The sequence below is a fragment of the Petaurus breviceps genome, unplaced genomic scaffold (assembly GCF_028583685.1).
Source record: "Petaurus breviceps papuanus isolate PSGF00001 unplaced genomic scaffold, PetGlider_PUasm1.0 229, whole genome shotgun sequence".
Taxonomy (NCBI): domain Eukaryota; kingdom Metazoa; phylum Chordata; class Mammalia; order Diprotodontia; family Petauridae; genus Petaurus; species Petaurus breviceps.
In genome coordinates, this window is record NW_027185903.1 from 4,802,016 (window position 1) to 4,826,043 (window position 24,028).

Consider the following 24,028-nt stretch of genomic DNA (forward strand, 5'->3'; position numbering starts at 1 on the left):
ACTCTTCCTCTGAGTTCATGAAGTTCCAAGGGATCCTGAGAATCAAATATAAACGCTTCAGTGAAGTGTTTAAAATCCTTCACAATCTGGTTCCAGCTTCCCTTTCCAATGTGATTAAATCTACTCTTATGCACATATTCTATTGTGTAGCCAAACTGATCTACTTGCCCTTCATGCATGAAGTTCTCTTTTCATTAAGCCAGTGTATTGGTTGATCCCTGTACCTGTAACATCCTCTCTCAGTTCAACTGCTTGGGGTCCCTGGTTTACTGCAAAGCTAAGCTTAAGTGCCTCTTCCTATGTGCAATCTCCCATTCCCAGATGCTAGTGTTTCCCCATGCCACCAGCCTACCGTGTTTCCCCGATAATAAGACACTGTCTTATTATTTTTTTGGACAGAAAAACACCAGAGGGCTTATTTTCAGGGGAGGGCTTATTTTAATGAACATTGACAGCAATTTTAATAAACAGGTAAATGTGAACAAAAAAATGTACCTTTATTCAATAAGCAAATCACTGGGGAAGAACAGGATGACATGCTCACTGCTGCAGCTCTGATTGGATGCAGCTTGGAGCGCGGTGTGCATTTCCGGGGGGGAGGGGACGGTGCATACAGAGGGTACCGTAATGTAGCGTGTAGCTCAGGGGATCACTTTCACTGCAGTAGCAATCTCAATAGGGCTTATTTTCGGGGGAGGGCTTATTTTAGATGAATCTTACACAGTAAGGGGAGGGCTTATTTTTGGGATAGGTCTTATTATCGGGGAAACATGGTAGAAAGTGTCTTGCATTTATCTGTTTACCTATTTGCTTTTATTTATTTTTATCTATCTATAAATCTATCTTCATCTACCTTCTTTCCTTCCTTCCTTCCTTTTTTCCTTCCTTCCTTCCTTCTTTCTTCCTTTTTTCCTTCCTTCCTTCCTTCCTTCCTTCCTTTCTTCCTTTTTTCCTTCCTTCCTTCCTTCCTTCCTTCCTTCCTTCCTTCCTTCCTTCCTTCCTTCCTTCCTTCCTTTCCTCCCTCCCTCTTTATTTCCCCCCCTTCCTTCCTCCTCTTTGTTACTTTCTCTATCTCTTATTTATTCATTCATTTATAATAATGACCTTTAGCCTAGTCTTCCTGCTTCTCCCAGCTCTCAGTTTCAAGGTACCCACAGTCATAGAACTCTAATTCACAATAATCTTAGAGCTCTAACTCTATTTCAATTCTAATTCATAGGGGTAGTTGGTGGCATAGCAGACAGAGCATTAGACCTAGAGTCAGGAAGACCTGAATTTAAATCCAATTTCAGAGACTTAGTAGTTGTATTACCCTGGGCAAGTCACTTAACCTCTGTTTCCCTCGGTTTCCTCAACTGTAAAATAGGGATAAAAATAGCACTTAACTTCCAGGGTTGTTGTGAAGGTCAAACGAGATAATATTTGTCAAGTGTATAGTACAAGTGTACATTTGTACAGTGTCTGACACATAGTAACAATATAAATGCTTTTTTCCTTCCCTCTTCCTTTATGAGCCCCCACTGGTGTGTTTACCTTTTGTTCCTCAGAGTTCAGAACTAGCTGAAAAGATAGGTATTTATTGAAATGGCACAGTAAGAAATGTAGCAACACATCTCCCTCATAAACCTGCCAGTACACATTTCTGCCAATACACATAGCGTCATTGGAAAGCAGGAATACCCACAGAGTCCACAAGTGAATAGAAAGGGAACACAAACAATAAGACAGCTTACACCTATGATGTAACTGTCTCTTTTCTCTCCTTCCCCCACCAGTGTTTTCTTGGGGTGTTATTGGCTGCTGCTTTTGGGGTGTAATGTTTCTGTTGGGTAAGTCCCAGCATCTACTGGCTCTTTTGCTCAAGGAATGGGGAATATGGCCCCAATGCTTAATTATGATCTCTGCCATCTGCAGCTATAGGGTTCATATTCTTTCCAGAAGAACTAATGCATGATTTGAGTCCATCAAAGTCTTGGCATCTCTAGAGAAGAATACAACTCCAACCACCAGACTCTTGACTATTCCCCAGTGAACTCCAAATGTGGAACTCTGTTGCAATCAGTCAATTAATAAGCACTTATTAATTGCCGACTATTGAAGTAGCCAGCTGGTTGGTCACATTTCTCCCCACTTTAGTTCATCTTCCTCCAAGGACCTGCCAAAGTGATATCTCTAAAGCACAGGTCTGACCATATCACACTTCTGTGCACTGAGGTAGCTAAATGGCTAAGCAAATAGTGTTGTACCTTTAAAGTAAGGAATTCCCGAGTTTAAATCCTCTTTTAGATACTAACTCTATAAAATGGGGATAATAGCACCGACTTGCTAGGGTTGTTGTAAGCACAAAATGAGGTTACATTTTCAAAGTGCTTTGCAAACCTTACAGGGCTATATATGTTATAGGAATGTAAATTTTTAAGATCTTCCCTGCCCCTAAGCTTAAGTGCACCTGGAGCCTGTGCTGGGAGGCTTGTTTCTCAGGAGATACTTTGTGATTGGGCAGTGGGTCAAGAAGATTGCTACATTCTCTGACCTAGGAGAAGGCTATATAATCCCTGATGTGAGATTTTATTTTGGGGCTCACTTTGAGAAGTGTTGTGTGATTTGACCAGATGAGACTCTGGCAGCTGTTGAGAGCCCCCCCCCCCAACTTTGAAAAACCCAGATGATGCTTCCCTCTCTGGTAACTGTGATTTGGTATGGATGTAATGGTTGGACAGTTTAGAGGCCTGTCTGCTTGATATGTTTTTTCTGTTTTCTTGTAACTTCTGTCTGTATACTCTGAAGTTTGGGGTGCTGACTTTCCCCTGAACAAGGTAAATGATATATTTGATTGATTAAAGTAAGCTTGTTAACCCATTTTGAGTTGCTTTCCTTTAGAAAAGCAGATCTAAGAACCTGTGTTGGCAGCCACCCTGGGGATGCTGGGGTGCTTGCTGCTACAATATAAAGGCCAGTTATTATTATATTTTCATCTGATCTGGCCACACTAGGGAGTTTTATCAGTGGAATGAAGCCACCACTTCAGTAAGTTTTGCATCTTCGAAGTATATGAACCTGAAGTCAGGTGAGACTTGGGTGTGAATCCTGCCTCTGGAGTTTATTTAACAGCATGCTTTGCAAGTCTTACAATACCATCTAAATTTCACCTTTTGTTAATAAGTTGTGGGAAGCATAATTAAAACCTTGTTTACAGTAAAACTGAAAATATCAAGAAATAATATTTTTTTAAAGTCCTTTCTAGACTCTTGGGAAAAATACCTTGAAAAGGTGGGTGACAAGTGTAGATGAAAGGGGGGAAAGTACTTTCATTAGGTCAATGTTTTAAAGAATAATGTCCCTTCTTTATTCTCTGAAGTGAACACACTAGGGTCTACCCCATGAGAAGTACTCACTTCCATTTCACAAGGGGAACTCTTAAAACTTTCTATTCAATTGAGATACAAGATACCAATATCCAGGAGGTTCCCCATCAATTCCTGGAGGGGAGTTGTTCAAGAGGAATGGGATGGAAACTTAGTTACCCCCAAAATTATGCAATGCTAATCCAAATTTTTGATCACTCAAAATTCCTATGAGGATTACATGGTTGTTGTTGTTTGCCCTTCTCTAGCGGGTCCATGACATCAGGAAGATGATGCCATGACTTGCAAGTGAATCGGATTTGAGTGAGGGAGGGCTGTGGAAGGTGACCAGCCTCATTTTCTTCTCTGGAACCATTTGCGTCCAGTGGCAAGATATGGATCAAGACGACTGGAGATGGCCCAGGATGCAGTGGGAGACCTTAGCATTTTTAAGCTAAGGTCTTTCTGAATTCTCATTTTGACTGAGGCAATGTCCATTCAGTGATTAAGTCTGGTTAAGAAGTAAGTCAAGGAATGGTTCCCTTTTTTTTTCCAATTGGGCAACTTAGTTCCTTCTCCTTTCCTCTCCTCCCCTCCTCTTTTCTCCCTTTCCTCCTTCCTCTCCCTCTGTCCATAAGGGGTAATATGCCCTTACCCATGGGTGTTCTGCCCAAAGGAAGGTAAATTTTGATGGTTGAAACCTAGCAATATATCTTTGGGTTTACTGGCTAGATTTCTTCTTAAAGCCACACTTTAACCTAATTCACTCAGGCTCTCATTGATTGGCCAAAAATAGGTCCCAGCCCAACCACCACTTAGTGGTCATCATTTGGGCTCTGGTGGCTCCAAGTGAGTATAAATAGTAATTGTTTTTGTGTTGGCCAGTTGGGTCCTCAGTGGGGCAGCTCGGACTACTCACTTCTTGGGGACTAAAAGGCATGTCAGAGGGCATGTTGAACTATGCCAGTTTGGCTTTCTCTCTAAACTAGAAATGGCTTATATTATATGTATGTAGAAGTATACATACATCCATATATATGTGTGTGGTACAGAGACCCTACCCCAAACTGACTACTTGGAGACCTCAAAGTGAAGATAGGAAGTTTATTAGAATCTTGCGAGAAGCGGGAGGTCCAGTCACTGGAATAATGCCCAGGAGAGGAGGCTGCCGTACAGAAGCTAAAGTTGGGTTAAATAAGCAAAAGGGTTACAAACATTAACATAATTATTACTAATGAGGCTCTAATTTTGCTAGATAATATACATAATACATGAGGTCCACTACACAAGCGCAGTAACAACTTCAGAATACTGAACCCCCTTCAGTCTTACCCTAGACACATTCTTATCTGGGCTTGAGTGCCCCAAGGCTACTGTCTGTTGCTTGATTGGTCAAATCCACCTGCTGCTGCCAGCTCCTTTCCATTCTTCATTAATTTTAGTATTATCTAGGAGTTTTTTTTTCTGGGAACCAGGGACTGAGCTTCTTCCCAAGACTACTGCCTCAACTTTCCCAAGGCTACTGCCTGTTCCTCCTTATGGATAGTCTTGTTCAGCAATTCTTGCAGTTCTATAGAAACTTAACCCTTTGTTACCTCTCACACTACCATTCCTTTCCCCAAACTCCCCAAACTAGAAACACCTCTAAGAAACTTCACTGCAAGTCATCCCACACATATACATATGTGTATAGATAGATAATAAACAATGATAAATTAAATAAAATTGCTTCTGGTAGACAAGCCTAAATTATGGAATACAATATTAGTATTAAATATTTTTCTTTGACAAAATCTTGGTGAACAGGCCATATCAGGGATGAAGGGAAACTAAGGTAGGCTACCTAAGCAAATTCTTAAAAGCATTCCTGTTGTCAACAGATCATTTTTCTAACTTCCTTGAGGACTGATCAGTAACGCAGGATAGGGACAGGCAACAAACCCCAGTCACAAACCCCATTAAAATAACTCCTGTTTTTCCCTCAGGTGAATAAGAAGCCAGTGGTAAGTGATTCTAGTTGTCAGATATTTAAGTGCTGACACCATGGAAAAGAGAAGTCTTTAATTTTTGAGGATTATTTGAAATAATTAAAACACGGAGAGGAAAATCTTTGAAATAATTTCCTTTCCTAGCTTTGTGGTGAATAAAAAAAATGCTTGTTGTCACCTTTTTCTTTTAATATAGCATCATGGAGACTTTTTTATTAGCAAAATGTTATATTACAACCATTTATTAGTGGAAAGGGAGGAAAACAACATTATTCAACTTCCAAGTAAGCATCTCATGACCCATTCTCTAGAGCACAAGGGCCTCAGGGGCCCGCTTTTGGTAGCTACCTTTAAGAAAAAATTCTATCTTTCATCTGAATTGGACAAAGCAGTTCTGAAAATAGTATCTTAGTAAAGAAATAAAAAGTCATGTTGTATTGTAATGGTTTAATGTATGATGATTAGCAGCATTGCTAGGCTGAGAGAACTAGTGTAGATTCAGAAAAGTGTGAGGGAAATCCCAGTAAGTGACAGACTTCAACCTAAGAGAGATGATATGTCCTAGATCATTGGTTGGGTGAAGAACTCAGAGTCATTTTATTTTCTGGGGAAAGGATGCTATGAATTAAAAATCCAGAGGCTGAAGCAGTTTGCCACCTGATTCTAGTTGGCTTGGTGACCTAGAATGAAAAAAAAGTTCTATGATATTTTTAGGTTCACATTTTTCCCTATGGCATATCCTTAAGTTCTTCTCTGTGCTGGAACAATGTGACCTTGGAAATGGGACTGGTTTAGGAATCATATATCGTTGTTGAAAATTCTGGCTTCTCACTGCCTATGTAATCTTGGGCAGCTAGGCGGTGCAGTGCACAGAGTGCCAGGCCTGGAGTCAGGAAGTCATCTCTTCCTGAGTTCAAATCTGGCCTCAGGCACTTAGTAGTTATATGACCTTGGGCAAGTCAAACCCTGTTGGCCTCAGTTCCTCATCTGTAAAATGAGCTAGAGAAGGAAATGGTAAATACTCCAGTATCTTTGCCAAAAAAATCCAAAAGGGGTCATGAAGAGTTAGACATGACTAAAATGATTGAACAATAAATCTTGGACAAATCCCTTTACTTTTTTTTTTTTAAGCAATTGGGGTTAAGTAACTTGCTCAAAGTTACACAGCCAGTTATTTCTGGGTGTGGTGCTAAGTAAATCCCTTTACTTCTGTAGGTTTTAGTCTCCTCATCAGTTAAAAAGAAAGGAAGAGATCTCATGATCCTCATAGAAATAAAGATTTAGACCTAGAAGGGACTCTTAAGAACATCTAAAACAACCTCCTCACTTACAGATGAGGAAAATGAGGCCTAGAGAGAAGAATAAACAAGGCAAGAGGAAGTAGGAGCAGCATTTGAATCAAGATCCTCATATCCTAAATCCAGTGTTCCTTCCATTGTACCACACTGCTTCCCTCCAGCTCTAAAAGAAATGCTTATAAAATCCCTTAATCTTTATTGTTTTTCTGTTCTATCTTGATGTAAGAAATCTTGAGAAGTATAATAGTGTGCTGGTGCAGGGGATAGAGTGCCCAGCCTGGAGTCAGGAAGACTCATTCATCTTCCTGAGTTCAAATCTGACCTCAGACTCTTACTAGCTGTATGTATCTGTTACTTAGCCTCTGTTTGCCTCAGTTTCCTCATCTGTAAAATGAACTAGTGAAGGAAATGGTAGACTACACCAATATCTTTGCCAAGAAAACCCCAAATGGGGTCATGAAGAGATGGACACAACTAAAAAATGACTGAAGTGTACAGCATAAAGGAGCGAGACAGAAGATCCCCGAGATTAAAATTGGAAATGGATTTATTACCATGGGACTGCCAGAGTACCCAAATCAGACAGTGAATTGGTATGAACAATATGCCAGTTTTTAAAGAGATTACAATAGTCAGGTTATGTAAGCTGAAACTACAATCAGTGATTGGACAGTGTATATTTTAATTTTCCCTTGCCCTCGAAGATTTTCCCTAGGCTGAGGGACAGGGAACCCAGAATGGGTGGAGATGGGGAACATCCAGTAGGGGGTGGGGGGGGGTCAGGGGACAGGAAAGAATGGAGCAGGGATTTTTCCTTAGGCTGAAACTCCAGACCACCATCAATTAGAGGAGGGAAGGGTGGAGTTGTGCTGAAATTCCTGCTTACAGATCAATTAGGGGAAGGGAAGGTGGGGTTGTGCTAAAATGCCTGCTTACAGATCAATGAAGGGAATGGAAGGTGGGGTTGTGCTCAACAAACAACAAGAAGAAACCCTTACTGACTATCTACAAATCAGATAGCTTCTATGGCCCTGCCAGTCCAACTACTCTATGATTTTATGGTTCTTTAAACTGAAGTTTGGCATTGAATCCATTTTTAGTAAATATTTCTTTTCTTTTTTAACATTTAAAGTTTTTTTGAGTTCCAAATTCTCTGACTTTGTTCAGCTCTTTCCCCATTCATTGAGAAAGCAAGCAATCTGTCAATTATACATGTGAAATCATGTAAAACATATTTCCATATTAGCCATGTTGTAAAAAAAAAGAAAAATAAAGTAAAAAAATTATATTTGAATTTGCTTTCAGCGTTAGTCATTTATCTCTCATTTATCTCTGGAGGTTGATACCATTTTTTACCATAAGTCTTTCAGAATTATCTTGGATCATTTTATTGATCAGACCAGCTAAGTCATTCACAGTTGATCATAATTACAATAATATTATTACTGTCTACAATGATTTCTTAGTTCTACTCACTTTACTCTGTATCAATTCATATAGGTCTTCTCAGGTTTTCTGAAAGCATCCTGCTCATAATTTCTTATGGACAAATAGTATACTATTACAATCATATATCACAATTTTTTCAGCTGCTCCTCAATTAATGGACATCCTCTCAATTTCTTTTTATTTTTCTTGGCCACCACAAAAAGAGCTGCTATAAATATTTTTGTATATATAGATTCTTTTCATTTTTCTTTAACTCTTTGGAATATGACCTAATAGCTGGGTCAAAGGGCATGCACAGTTTTATAGCTCTTTGGGTATAGCTCCAAATTGTTCTCCAGAATGATTGGACCAATTCTATGACTCTACTAATGGTACATTAGTGTTCCTATTTTTTCATATCCCTTCCAACATTTGTCATTTTCCTTTTCTGCCACATTAGTCAATATGATAGATATGGGGTGGTATCTCAGAGTTCTTTTAATTTGTATGTCTCGAATTAGTGCAGTGATTTAGAGCATTCCCCCCCCCCCACATGACTATAGTTAGCTTTGATTACTTTGTCTGAAAGATGTCTGTTCATACCCTTTGACCATTTTTCAATTAGGGAATGACTCATTTTTATAAATTTGACTCGGTTCCTTGTATATTCAAGAAATGAAGCCTTTATCAGAGAAACTTGTAAATTTTTAAAAATATTTCTTCATTGTTTATGATAATTTTATCAAAAAGTAGTTTCCTGGTTATCTCTTTTAATTGTCTCTTTTTGCTTTTGCTTTGTCTGAGATCATGATTGTTACCCCTGCCCTTTTTACCTCAGCTAAAACATAATACATTGTGCTTCAGCTCCTCATTTTAACTATATCTGTGTCTTTCTGTTTTGAGTATGTTTCTTATAAACAAAATATTCTGGTTTCTAATCCATTCTGCTATCTGTTTCTGTTTTATGGATGAATTCATCCTATTTCCATTCTCAGTAATGATTACTAACTATGAATTTCTCTCCAACCTCTTTTTTTTTTTTTTGTTTATCCTCTTTCTTGCTCTCTTTTTACCCTGTCCCTCCTCAAAAGTCTATTTTACTTCTGGTCACTGCTTTCCTTAATCTGCCTAACCCTTTATCACCCCCTCTGATTTCTCTTACCCCCTTCCTTTCCTTCTTCTATGCTGGGATAGATTAGATTAGATTAGATAGATAGAATTCTATACCCAATTGAATCTGTATATATATATATGTTTTCATCTTTAAACCAATTCTGATGAAAGTGAGGTTCAAGTGTGGCCTACCATCCCCACAGTTTCTCCATCATTGGTAAAAGTTCTTCCTTGCATGCCTCTTTTACATGAGATAATTTCTCCCATTCTTCCTTTCCCTTCCCACTCTTCTTAGTGCAGGCTTTTTCTCACTCCAGTTTTTTGAGATCACTCTAACATAACCAACTCATATTCATATGTTCTGTATATATAGACTCCTTCTAACTGCCTTAATAATGATAAATTTCTAACTTCCTAAACTAAACTTCTAACTGCCTCGAATAATGATAAAATTCCTAGAATTAATGTATCATCTTCCCATATATAAATATAAACATGCTATGCTTACTGAATCTCTTATGATTTCTCTTTCATGTTTTCCGTTTTATACCTTTCTTGACTATTGTGTCCAACAGTCAAATTTTCTATTCAACTCTGGTCTTTTCACCAGAAATGCTTGAAAGTCCTCCATTTCATTAAATATCCTTTCTCCCCCCTAAGCATTATATTTAGTTTTGCTGGGTAGGTTATTCTTGGTTGTAATTCTAGCTCCTTTGCCTTCTGTAAAATCATATTCTTAGCCCTCAGCTCCTTTAATATGTAAACTGATGAATCTTGTGTGATTCTTACTGTTTCCATGATATTTGAATGGTTTCTTTCTGGCTGCTTGCAATAATTTCTCCTTGACCCGAGAGCTCTGAAGTTTAGCTATAACACTTCTGGGAGTTTTAATTTTTGCAACCTTTTTCAGGAGGTAATCAGTAGATTCTCTCAATATTTATTTTACCCTGTAGATCAAAGACATTGGAGCAGTTTTCCTTTATAATTTCTTTTTTTTTATGGGTTAACAATCTTGCTCCTTGAATTTCTTGAAATATGATGTTTAAGCTCTTTTTTTGATCATGCTTTTCAGGCAATCCAATAATTCTAAAATGCCCTCTCTTTAATCTATTTTCTAGTTCACTTGTTTTTCCAATGAAATATTTCCTATTTTCTTCTAATTATTTTTCATTGTTTTGACTCTGTTTTATTGTTTCTTAATGTCACATGAAGTCATTAGCTTTCACTTGCTCAATTCTAATTTATAAGGGATTATTCTTCAGGGAGCTTTTGTATCTTTTTTTTTCCATTTGGCCAATTCTGCTTTTTAAGGAGTTCTTTTCTTTTTTTGAATTTTTGGTGCCTCATTTTCCATTTGGCCAATTCTGTTTTTTAAGGTGTTATTTTCTTCAATATTTTTTGTTCCTCTTTTACCAAGCTGTTAATTTTCTTTTCATAATTTTCTTGCATCACCCTCATTTATTTTTACATTTTTTCCCCTCTACCATTCTTATCTCTTTAATTCTTCCAAGAGTTTGGCTGGTGTCTAATTTGCATCATTGCTTGTACCTGTTTTCATGCTGTTTTCTTCTTCTGATTTTGTGTCTTGATCTTCCCCCTCCCACCACTATAGACAATTTTTTTTTTTGCCTTTTGGAGGGCAACTGGGGTTTAGTAACTTGCCCAAGGTTATACAGCTAGTTTTTTTTTTGTGTGTGTGTGGGTGTTAAGTGTCTGAGGCCGAACCAAACTTGGGTCCTCCTGACTCCGGGTCCAGTGCTTTACTCACTGTGCCACCTAGCCGCCCCCACATCATAGACAATTTTTGTGGCCAGGCTCTTTTATTGTTGTTTGTTCATTTTTTTCCAGTCTATTTCTTTACTTTGAACTTCATGTTAAAGTTGGGCTCTGCTCCCTTGGAAGTGAGGAGGTACTCTCCCAAGTTTCAGGCTTTTTTTTCTTTTTATGCTGCTATTTTCAGAGCTAGTTCTGGGAGTCTGAAAGTTTTTGGTGGTTCCAAGGTAGTGGGAGATGTGTCAATACTGCTCTCCTGGTCTTTTCCCAGGAAGGGCCCCTGCTCCTCTGTAGGCATAAGTGTTAGTGCTTTTCTTGACCTTGGGACTGTGACCAAGTCCTCTCCTTTTCTGCAGCTACAAGTACTATTGATCCTTTTGGTTGGAACTGCAATCCAGGACTGCATAGGGGCAATGGAATTGCAACTGCTGGTCTAGTGCCCAGTATCTCCTCAGGGTCCCTTCTAATCTCTCTCTGACTAATTTTTTTTTTTCCCAATCTTCTTGCCATCTCTGGGCAGAGACCTCCTGCAGTTACCCCTGTTGCTGTTGCAGCCATCTCAAAGACCCATTGCTGGTGTTGCCACATGTCAGCCCCCACCCTGGTGTCACAGACCTCTCCTTCTGACCTCCCAGGTTGTCTTAGTCTGGAAAAATTAGTTCCTTGAACTTTGGTCGGCTATGTTGCTCCAGAACTTGATTTTGGAGTTTGGAGGGGAATGTTGGGAAAGTTAAACTGTGTAGCTTCCTCTATTGCACCATCTTGGCTCATAAATGTTTCTTTTCAGCAAATTTAATACTTCGTCCTATCTTTCCACAGGCAGCAGATTCAGATCTAGGAGTTCGGCGTGTTTATCTGTGATCTTTGAATATCCACTAAAAAAATTCACCTGAGAAGCCAGCCCTGAAGTAAGGAAAAGCAGAAGGCGGGATTTTGCCACAGCTGAAGGCACTTTGCTTGCCAATGATAAGTAACTAGAGTCATCATCAGTGTCTTAAGTATCAGAATAAGAACAAAGGGGGAGTATGAATTCAAAACACCACCTGTGAAGGGGAAAAGAAAGTACCCAGGAACAACCCAAAGTTGTTTCACTTGGATTTTTCACCACTCAACACACATATTTATCTAGACCATGTCTGACTAGGGCCTGTCCTGCACCTTTTTCATATTTTACGCATTCATTTCAGAAAGGCTAGCAAAGGCATGGAGGAACAGACAGAAGAAGATAACTCTTAAGTTCCAGCAGGAAGAGAATCATGCCCAGAAAACTCTTAAGAAGTTTAATAAGGATCCAGACTGGAAGACTAGGCAATGACATGTTCAGCAATCAACAACCTTCTGACATTCTCGACCGACTGCCTTTCTCTTCCAGGCAGTGTTTTCAGGGGTATAACGCTGGGGGTCAGTGTCTAGACAGCATCTGCCATATATGAATAGATATGTGGGAACCAGTCTGATTCTGCCTTTGTTTTAGGACCTTAAGACCTACCTTGCTGGAACCTAGGGAGGCACTTTGCACTTCTCCTCTATCCTCTGTATATTTTTTTTTTGGGGGGGGGGGGCAAGGCGATTAAGGTTAAATGACTTGCATAAGGTCACACAGCTAGTTAAGTGTCAAGTGTTTGAGGCTGAATTTGAACTCAGGTCCTGACTCCAGGCTGGCGCTCTATATACTACACCACCTAGCTGCTCCCTTCTCTCTATACTTTCTGAAGAAACCAGACTGCCACCTTTGGCAGCAGTAGATTCTTATCACAGAGCTTGGCAGATTCTCACTGATGCTCAGGTCTGGTAACTATTTTAGGGTAAAAACACTACCATGGTTTAAGTTATTTGCTGGTACTATAATGGTTTCCTCAGAGAATTGTTATAGATTCAATTAAATTGATTGAAATAATAACTGCTATAAAGTAGTAGGATATAAAGCAAAAAAGAAACAAAAACCTTCAGCCTTTTTGCATATTATTAACAAAATGCAGTAGAAAGAAGTCCCCTTCAAAACAAATACAAAATGAATAAAAAATTTCTCTGTGTCTATCACTTAGGACTTATACTTTTTACAGAAATAAAGGAAGACCTAAAGGATTAAAGAGGTATTAATTGCTTATAATTGGGCCATTCCAATACCTGAATTGATTTATAGGTTTAGTATCATACTAATTATCCTACCAAGGGGTTATTTTATAGATCATTATCCTACCAAGAAGTTATTTTATAGATCTAGACAAAATAATAAAATTCATCTAAAAAAACAAAAGTTCAAGAACCATTATGGAAACAACTTAAAAAAGGAAGAAAATAAATATCATTAAATTATTACTAAAAATTATTAAATTAAATACAATTAAAATATTATTAAATAAAATAAACATTAAACTTATTAAATAGATAAATATAAAATTATTAAATATTATTTTAAAATAAATCAAATTATTAAATAAAAATTATTAAATATAGTACATAAAAATATTAGATAAATATTAAATTAAAAATTATTAAAAGCCAGGCACTGTGCTAAGGCCTTTACAAATATTCTTACACTCAATCCTTATAATGACCCTGTGGAGTAGTTAGTGACTATTTATTTTCCTCATTTTTACAGTTCAGGAAACTGGGGCAGGCAGAGGTTAAGTAACTAAGGTCTGACTATCCACTGAGTCACTTAGTTACCTCAAAAAGGAAAAAGAAGTCAGGCAAGAAGTATCTAATCACATACTCTAATAAAAAGCAGTTAACTTTCCAAAATATTTAGTACTGGTTTAAAAAATAAAGAGAGAAATGCAACAAGACCCAGAAGCAATTGAATTTACTAGAAAAAATATTCAATAAACTTTAAGATAACAGCTATGTGGTAAGGACTCTCTAGTTGACAAAAAACATTGGGAAAACTGGAAGGTAGTCACAGAAACTAAGTTTAGATGGACACCTTATTGAATAAAGCACAATAAGCTCCAAATGGATACACAAATATGAAATGTCATATTTTTGAAAATAGAGGGAAAAAAGATTTTTTTTTAAACTATCACTAGAGGAAGAATTTTTTTTTAAGCAATCTGGGTTAAGTAACTTGCTCAAGGGTACATGGCCAGTTATTTTTGTGTGGGTGGCGAGTATCTGAGGCCAGAAACGATCCCAGGTCTCCTGACTCTGGGGCCAGGCGCTGTTACTCATTTCACCACCTGGCCGCTCCTAGAGGAAGAATTGTATCTATACAAGGGATAAGGATGCTCGTGAAAGATAAGATGGATTTTTCAGTTATATAAAATTGAAAATCTTCTGCAAAAGCAAAATAAATAATTTTTTGGATAATTTGCATAATTGGAAATAATCTTGACAGCAAAATTCTTTGATGAAGACAATATCTAACATAATTAAAGAATTGATACACATATTAATCAATAAGGGCCTTTCTTTAGTTTGGGATTTGTAAAGATGGGGGGAGACATGGACATGTTTGTAGGTAACTGGTAACAGTCAATAGACAGGGAGAGATGGATGACAGAAGGGCAATTTACTAAAGAAAATGGGATAAAATGGAATCTCTTGTACATAGAAAGATTTGCTTTGGCAACCAGAAGGGCCACCTCTTCAAGTGAGACAGGGATGACAAAAGAGATGGAGGGGGAATATGAGATGAGGAGTGGAGAAGGGGAATCCCTAAATGTATAGCCTTATTTTGGGGTGGGTTGGGGAATATGAAGCAAAATTCTCAGCTGAAAGGGTAGGGAAAAAGGAAGGTCATGAGAGGGATCTATGGAGGGGTAAAAAGTTTTAATTCATTTCTCTCAGCCTCCACATCTAAGTATGTACCAAGCCAGTTCTACCACCACTATATCTTACACCCATCTCTTCTCCATTAATATTCTCACCTCCCTAATTTAGTCCCTCATTACCTATTATCAATGCTACTTTGCTAATCTATTTCTAATGGTTTTCTTGCTTGTCTAAGCTAAACTCTAACTAATACAATGCATTCCATGTTTTCTGGTTTGTACTTGCCATACTTCCTTTCATACTAAAGATACATATTTATTATTTAGGATTTTTGTGATAGCAAAATCTTTATTTTATGGATGAATTGGCATTGCTTCCTAGAAAATATATCAATAGAAAGCTATTAACTCCTTAAACAAAGGCCCTTTGGTCTTTATCTATAGTCCATTCTCTATAGTCTCAGAAACCTGGTGGAAAAAAAGCCTGCTCCATTCAAGTTAAGATGAGTATTATCAATTAAGTACTTATTTTGGGAAACATGGAAAGCACTTTTAACCAGTTTAAGATGTAAGGCAAAATAGTAGAAAGGAACAAATTGCATAAGTAAGCAAGAAAATAAACAATTGGGAGTAACTCAGATTGGTGCAGTTTTCTTTATCTCTAAATCTTTCCATGTTGCTACTCCCATTAACCTTTTTGGGAACTCTCAAAACACCTCAGAGTGTTTGTAGGTGAGACATAACCCTCTGTACTATCCAGAGAGCTGGCTAGGGCCCAATTTGAGACACAGACCTAAGGAATGACAGCACCTACATTTCCAACCCTCCTAAAATCTCAGCTAGCAATGAAGAAAAATTCTTCAATAAATCTCATAAGAATACATAACTTCTATGAATAGGATATTTTTTCCTCCTTGTAATATTTAACAACTTACCAAAAAAGAATCATTAATTTATAGAACAATTGTTGCACGAAGAATCTTGCATGGAAGAACTATAAAGGTGGAATGGGGAGAGAAGAGACTAGAGTCAGTGAATTATTTTTGTTTGGGATTCCATAAGAAAAGTTAGAAAGGGGAGATGACCCTAGATCTAAGCATGGCACTCCCTTACTCAAAAACCACCAGTGGCTTCCCATTAATTAAAAGATAAAGTACAAAAATCTTACCTTGGTTCTTACCCTACTTTCCAGTTTTATTTCTCCTCCACAAACTCTACATTTCAGGCAATCTGTATCTGTACGATTTGAAAGTCTATACTCCATCTCTTGACTTAGAAGAGAAACTGAGGTTGTCAGTCAATCAATCAATAAACATTTATTAAATATCTACTATGTGTCAGGTACTATGCTAAACTATGGTAATGAAAAAAGAGGCAAAAGACAGTCCCTGCCCTCAAGGAACTGAAAACCTAAGGAGGGAGACAACATGTAAATAAATATATACAAAGCAAGCCATACAGAGAATAAATAGAAAATAACAGAGAAAAGACATTAGAACTAAAAGGATTTGGGATAGGCCTCCTATAAAAAAACAGGACTTTAAAGGAAACCAAGAAAGACAGAAGGCAGAGTTGAAAATGGAGAACCTTCCAGTCATGGAAGACAGCCAGAAAAAATGTGTGGAGCCAAGAGATGAAATATCTTGTTTGTGGCACAGCCAAGGAAGCCAGTGTCACTGGATCAAGAAGTGGCAGGGAATAAACTACGAGAAAACTGGAAAGGTAGGAGGAAGGAGGACAAAGATTATGAAGGAATTTGAATCCCAACAGAATATTTTGTATTAGCTCCTGGAGGCAATTGAAAGCCACTGGAATTTATTGAGTAGGGGTAGTAGCATATTCTGACCTGTGCTTTTAGGAAAATTACTTTGGTGGCTGAATGGATGATGGATTAGAGCAGGGAGAGACTTGAACTGGGCTGACCTAGCAGCAGGCTACTGCAATAATCAAGGCATGAGGTGATGAGGGCTTGTACTAGAGTGGCAGTAGTAACAAATGTAGAGGATCATCATAAAATGATGAGGTATAGGGTTAGGGTTGCTTGACACTCCGAAATACCAACATGCTAGGTCCTGCTGAATGAATTCGATTCAAGTCTTCTCTTAGTCAAAGAAAAGCAAAGTTTATTAAAAGTTCGCCCTATTGGGTAGACTCTTAAGGAGCCTCGGTGTCTGTGATGCTTGCACTGGACAAGCTGGTCAGAATCATCTGACACAGAGTGAGTCTGTGCTAGATCATTCTCTGGCATTCTCACACCACATAAAGGCAATATGGGGTCTTATATATAGAAAGCTTGTGGAAGGAATCTAGGGGTGGTCTAGAGGAGGAGTTTGGGGAGGGTCTTCAGGAGGAGTCAATGCCGGTCAGATTCCAGTAAATGAGTGATTAAGGGAAGGAATTTGCTGGAGGCTACCTGGAGCCAACAGACAATGGTGGGCTAGGCCAGTTCAAGGGTGGAACAGTAGATTTGGGTATAGATATTTTGGGAGGATCAAGGGTGGGGACTAGCTAGATAATGGAAGGCTAGGATAGTAAGAGTAAGAGATTTGGGTTTAGCTATAATGAAAGGCTTATGGCCTCAGGCAAATGCCTCATCAAGTGGGAAGATTCAATCAGAGTTCAAGGGGGTTCCTAGAGCCTGTACTTCAGTAACCAAGGAGAGAAGGAGGCATATTTAAGAGATGAATCTTAAAGGTGAAATCAACAGGCCTAGGTGACAGTTGGCTCTGAGAGGTGATTGATAGTGAGGAATTAAGGTGACTTCTAAGTCTTGAGCCTGAGGGATTGGGAGGATGGTGTTGCCCTTTACAATTATAAGGAAGGTAAGAGAACATGGGAAAGGTTATCAAGAAGAGGTTCTTTTTGACCTAAATCTTTTTCTCAGTGGTTCATGGTACATTTAAAAAGGTTGACCATATATTAGGGCATAAAAAATTTTGTAGTTAAAAACAGAAAAGCAGAAATATTAAAAGCATCCTTTTCAGATCATAATGCAATAAAAATTATATTTAATAAGGGACCATGGAAACAGATTAAAAACTAATTGGAGACTAAACAAGCTGATTTTAAAAAATGAGTAGGTTAAGGAACAAATAATAGAAATGATCATTTCATTAAAGAATTACAATAGGGAAACAACATATCAAAACCTATGTGATACAGCAAAAGCAGCAATCAGAGGAAAATGTAAATCTCAAAATGCTTACATCAATAAAATAAAGAGGAGTTATGCAATAAAAATAACTAGAGAAAGAAGAAACTAATGTTGGACCCAGAAAACACAAGCAAGACACAAGTAACAATTTAGAATTGAACCCTTTGATCAGGCTGATCAGGCCACATGGCTGGCTGCCAGGGTCCCACCCAAATCATACAGCCACAATCTCAGGTAAAGCCTCAACTTTTAAAGGGATGCCACTCAGCCAAAGTTAAGTATACCTAAGCAGGAACTTGCAGAGGCCAAAATCAGTGATTGGTTAGTACACACCTTGAAATTCCCACCAGCACCAAGGTGTGGCTAAACCCAGCAGCCAGTCCATCTCCATGAGGAGAGCTGACTGGGGAAAGGCAGAACTAAACCTGACAGTCTGCTCACTTCTGTGAGGGAGAGCTGGAGTTGGGGGAGGGGAAAGAATGGGGCCAGGTACAACACTAAGAATCCCCAACTAAACACTAAACTGGAAATTCTAAAAATTAGAAGTGAGATTAATAAAATTGAATGTAGAAAACCATTGCATTAATAAATAAAACTAGGAATTGGTTTTATGAAAAAACCCAATAAAATAGACAAATCATTGCTTAATATGACTAAAAGGAGAGAGAAGAAAATCAAATCACTAATATTAAAAATGAAAAGGGTGAATGTGCCACCAACAGAAATGAAATCAAATTATAAGGAATTATTTTGCCCAATTATATGCCAATAAATTAAACAATTAAGTGAAATGGAAAAATATTTACAAAAATACAAACTGCCTAATTTAGCAAAAAAGGAAATAGAATAATACAAAGGACCTATGAAGGAAGATGCTCTCTGCATCCAGAGAAAGAACTGATAAATAGAAATATGTGTAGAATGATTATAAATATACACATGAATATATATTTGTGTCTAATGGTAGCCATCTCTAGGAGATCTAAGGAGAGGAGGAGAGGAAAAAAAGGAAGTTACATGATAACTTTATTATATATTTAAAAGGAATGGCAAGTTGTACAGAATAGATATGCAGTTTTATGTGAAATCATCTTTATTTCTATTCTATATTATATAAGTGCTTGTTGTATTTCTTAAGTTCAGAATAAAATAAACTAAATTAAATAAAAGAAGAGGTCATCTTAGACTAATAAGTCTACCTTATCAAGTTAAGAGGCATGTAACTTAGGAAATGCCAAAAATATCTGGATTTCAGCAAGATATTTGACAAAGTCTCTAATAATATGTTTGTGAACAAGATGATGATAGAATAGTCAGGTGGATTAAGAATTGATTGAAATTATAGTGCTCAAACACCTTTGATTAGTAAATCACTGTCAACTTGAAAGGGGAGTTGTAGTGGAATATACTAGAGATATGTCCTTGAACATAATAGGATTTAGAAGTCAAAGGAATATTAGAAATCAAGGAGTTCAACATCCTCATTTTACACATAAGGAAACAGAAATCCAGACATGTCAATTGACTTGACCATAGTAATACGTGATTTCTCTGATGTTGAATCCAATGTTCTTTTTACACCACACTATATTCTCTTCAATATTTTTGTTAATGATTTAGATGAAGACATTGATGATGATACCAACAATCACTGATATTTATATAGAATCTTAAATTTTATAGAGTGCTATTTATATATTTTTATAGGTAAACATACACTGTCATGTGTAGACACATTCATAGTATCTGATATGATGCTAATAATGACCCTATGAAACAAACATTACAAATAGTAATATTTCCATTCTACAGATGAGATAACTGAGGCTTCAAGAGGTTATTTTGCTCATAATTGTACAACTTGTTAGAGTTAAGAGTGGGATTTGAACCTAGATCTTGTCTCAAAGTTTGGTGGACTTCCTATAATGCCATATTCTCTGTCTAATAGATGATATAAACTTTGACCAAATATGCAGATAATTGTGAAGCTGTGAGGGAAAGCTACAGAGATAACAGAATAGTGGTGCAAAAAAGATCTCAGCATGCTGGAATTTAGCCAAAACTAATCTAGTGAAACGGAATAGGGAAAAATGTGAAGTCCCATATTTAGGCTTAAACACACACACACACACACACACACACACAACCAACCCAACAACTCAACTGCAGAAGTGTAGGAGGCATGACTAGACCACATATCATTCACCTGAAAAATACTTCACAGTTTTAATGGATTGCAATCTTTATGAGTCAACAGCACTATATGGAAGCCAAAAATGTAATGTGACTTTAGGGTACAATAATAAAAGTGAATTATCCAGATGTGGTTAGTAGAGCTCTGATGTACTCTCCTTAAATGAGGGAACATCTACAATGCTGTGTTCAGCTTCAAAGATCACATTTTAGGGCAAGCTGGCACTTGAATGAAAAGGAGAATCAGGATAGTGAAGGGACAGGAAATCATGCAATGCACAGATCAGTTGAAGAAACTAGGGCTGGACTCAGGAAGGGTTAAGCTAGGATGGCCGCATGAAGTTTTGTCTTCATGAGACACACACACACACACTGGAAAGAGAGTTGAACTTCAAGTAACAGGACCTGGGCTTGAATGTGGATTCTGTTCTATGACTGGCAAACCACATAACCTTATAATAAGTTTGAGGATTGCTGGAATTCTGGGATTTGTAGTTCATAGGGACAAACATTTTCTTTCAGCCCCGAGAGATGTGTAGTATCAGGATCTTTGGGCAGAAGAAAGATTTGAGTCTCACCCAAAAGTTTTGAGAAAGCTGCAGTCTGTGAGAGGAAAAACTGAGAGGAAGGTGTGAGAAATACATGAGTTGAGGAGCAGTGGCCATTGCGGGGGGGGGGGGGGGGGGGGGGATGTCATGGTGTTTTTAGCTCCACCTGGGTCTTACTGAGCTGGTGAGAAGCAGTGATATAGGGACTATGGGCAAAGAAAAAGAGAAAAAAGGGGGCAACTGAGCTATAGCAGAAGACGGAGAGACTGAGGTGAGCTATTAGATCCCTGCAAGTATTCTGAAATGCAAAACTCAGACTGAAGTGGCCAGTCAGCAATCACTTCTTCAAGGATTGAGGGAAGTTCCAAAAGGTCGCCTTTTCCTTAATTTCTCCCTGTTCAATAACAGGCACCAGTATGCACTCTTGGTTGTTGTTGCTATTTTTTGTCTAAACATTTCCTCCATCCTGGTTTTTGCTTCGGCTAGGGAGTGTAGTGGATAGCATGCCCAGCTTGAAGTCAGAAAGACTCATCTTCCTCAATTCAAATCTGGCCTCAGACACTTACTAGCGGTGTGACCCTGGGCAAGTCACTTAACCCTGTTTGTCTCAGCTCCTCATCTGCCAAATGAGCTGGAGAAGGAAACAGCAAACCACTCCAGTATCTTTGTCAAGAAAACCCCAACTGGGGTCATGAAGAGCCAGACACAACTAAAACAAATGAATGGCAATAACACATGCAGAAACCTGGATTATACATGAAGGTTTGTATTGTATACTTAGTCCTTACTGAGAAAAGAGGAATGAAGGAAAAGCCAGGGGTTAGTGAAAAATACAAAATTTGAATTAAGGCAGAGAGTAAAAAAATGTTAGAAATTTTCCTGAAGGTTCTGTTATTGTGATTTTATGAGCAATTTTTTTTTCTCTGACATAAACTCTATAAGGAAGGAACTTCATATACTTGAAGGAACTACATATACTTGAGGAAAATTACATCGACCCTGGCCTAAAAAAAACAAGCTGATTTTTGAAATAGGATGTGGCTGATTAGATGAGAAGAAAAGATAAGAGGCAGGAGAAAAGAAGATGAGAGATGAACAACAAAAAGATCATACCCTAAACCAGGGGTAGGGAACCTGTGGCTTTCTAGGTCCTCAAGTGCAGCCCTTTGACTGAATCCAAACTTCATAGAACAAATCCTTTTATTAAGGATTATTTATTATCATGTTATAGCTTATAGTATATGTTTATATTAATATTATAGTTATGGTATATATTGAATGTCATTTTAAAGGATTATTTATTATTCTTTTATATACTTATATTAGAATATTATTATTTATCAAGTATTATTAATATTATTTTGTATAATCATATCAATATTATAATTATACATTAGAATAGTATTTATATCTATTAAGGGCAATTTAATATATTAATATTATAATTATATTAGAATATTATTATTATTATTATTTATTAAGAATTAATAAGATGATTTTTTTTCTATGAAGTTTGGATTCAGTCAAAGGGTCATGCTTGAGGACCTAGAGGGCCACATGTGGCCTTGAGGCCACAGGTTCCACACCTCTGTCCTAAACCATCCCCCAGAAAGAAGATAGGTAAGACATCAAAAGGATGCAGTTTCTCTTTTCCCAAAAGGGATGGTAGATCAAAAAGAATAGAATATAGGATGGCAATTCTACTGTCAACAACAATACCCACTGAGATTACCTTGGGCCTTTATTTCCTTATCTTTAGATTGGATTATATTCTACAACTTCAAGATTTCTTCCTGTTCTAAATTGTTGGTTCTCTATGGAAGATAACTTCAGCTCTTCCTCTTCCTCCTGAGGGCTACACAGGGACCGTGGGTGGAAGTTGTAGACTTGGATTTTATCCAGATAAAATAAATTTTAGTAGTAATCAAAGCTATCCAAAGCAGAATAGATTGCCTCAAGTGATAGGGAGCTGTCACTGGAGGAGCCCTAGCCAAAGCTAGATGACCATTTGCTAGGATGCTAAAAGAATAATTTTAATTCCCAGATGGATTAAACGAGAAGACTTCTGAATTCCATCATCTTTGAGAATCCATAAGAGGGAGTATGGTGCAGTAATAAGAGTGTTAACTTTGGAATCTGAGGAACAGAATTCAAATCTCAGTTTTGCCACTTAGAACATGTATAACGTTGGGCAAGAAACACATCCTCTCTGGGCTTCAGTTTTCTTTCTATAGGACAACAGGCCTCAACTGGATGATCTGTGAGGATCATTCAGGTCCAAAGATATCATTCTTTGTATTTGTATTTCCAGCACCTAGCAGAGTGCCTGGTCCTTGGTAGGTGCTTAATATCTCATTGTTGGACTCCGGAAGATATAGTACTGTTAGAAGGTTGACTTCCTCTTTCTAGCAAGTTCGGAGTCAGACCGTACAAGATAGGGTGAGTGATCTGTGGTCAGAGGAAGGGAGCCGGCTCCGTCTCGCCCATGTGAAGCACAGGAAAGGGGCTGCCAAGCTTCGGGCTGTCGACTTCGCCAAAAGGCATGGTTATATTTAGAGTTTCGTAAAGGACATAATCCATGATCCAGGCCGAGGGACTCCTCTTGCAAAAGTAGCTTTTCGGGATCCTTACAGATTTAAAAAGAGGACAGAGTTGTTCATTGCTGCTGAAGGCATCCACATTGGCCATTTGTGTACTGTGGTAAGAAAGCTCAGCCTAACATTGGCAATGTCCTCCCAGTTGGCACTATGCCTGAAGGGACCATAGTGTGTTGTCTTTAAGAAAAGCCTGGGGACCTGGGTAAGCTTGCCCAGGCAACTGGAAACTATGCCACAGTGATTCCCCACAATCCTGAAACCAAGAAAACATGAGTGAAGCTACCTTCAGGCTCTAAGAAAGTGATCTCCTCTGCTAAGAGAGCTGTGGTTGGTGTTGCTGCTGGAGGAGGTCGTATTTGATAAACCCATCCTTAAGGCAGGTCGTGCCTATTACAAATACAAGGCCAAGAGAAACTGCTGGCCTCATGTCCAGGGTGTGGCCATGAATCCTGTGGAACATCCCTTTGGAGGAGGTAATCACCAGCATATTGGAAAACCATCCACCATTGGAAGAGAAGCCCCAGCTGGACAAAAGGTCGGTCTCATTGCTGCCTGGCGTTAGGAAGACCTGAGTTCAAATCCAGTTTTAGATATTTACTAGCTCCTGGGGAAGTCATTTAACTTCTGTATGCCTCAGTTTCCTCAATTATAAAATGGGAATTATAATAGCACCTACTTCCTAGGGGTGTTGTTAAGATTCAAATGATGTATGGATAAATCATTCAACACAGTGCTTGTAAATAGCAGGCACTTAATAAGTGCTTTTTTTCCTTCCCCTTGTTCCATCTAAGTAATCTATTACCTCTTTCTTTCATCGAGTCATAGCATAGTGACCCTAAGTGTCATAGATTGCACTAAGATTTGGAATCTGTGCCATGG

At 38.1% G+C, this 24,028-nt stretch overlaps 1 pseudogene; it reads left to right on the forward strand.

Moving 5' to 3' along the window:
• The window catches only part of LOC138167551 (large ribosomal subunit protein uL2 pseudogene), a 49,961-nt pseudogene extending 26,250 nt beyond the window's left edge, over positions 1-23,711 (forward strand).
• Positions 23,712-24,028: the final 317 nt, after the last annotated feature.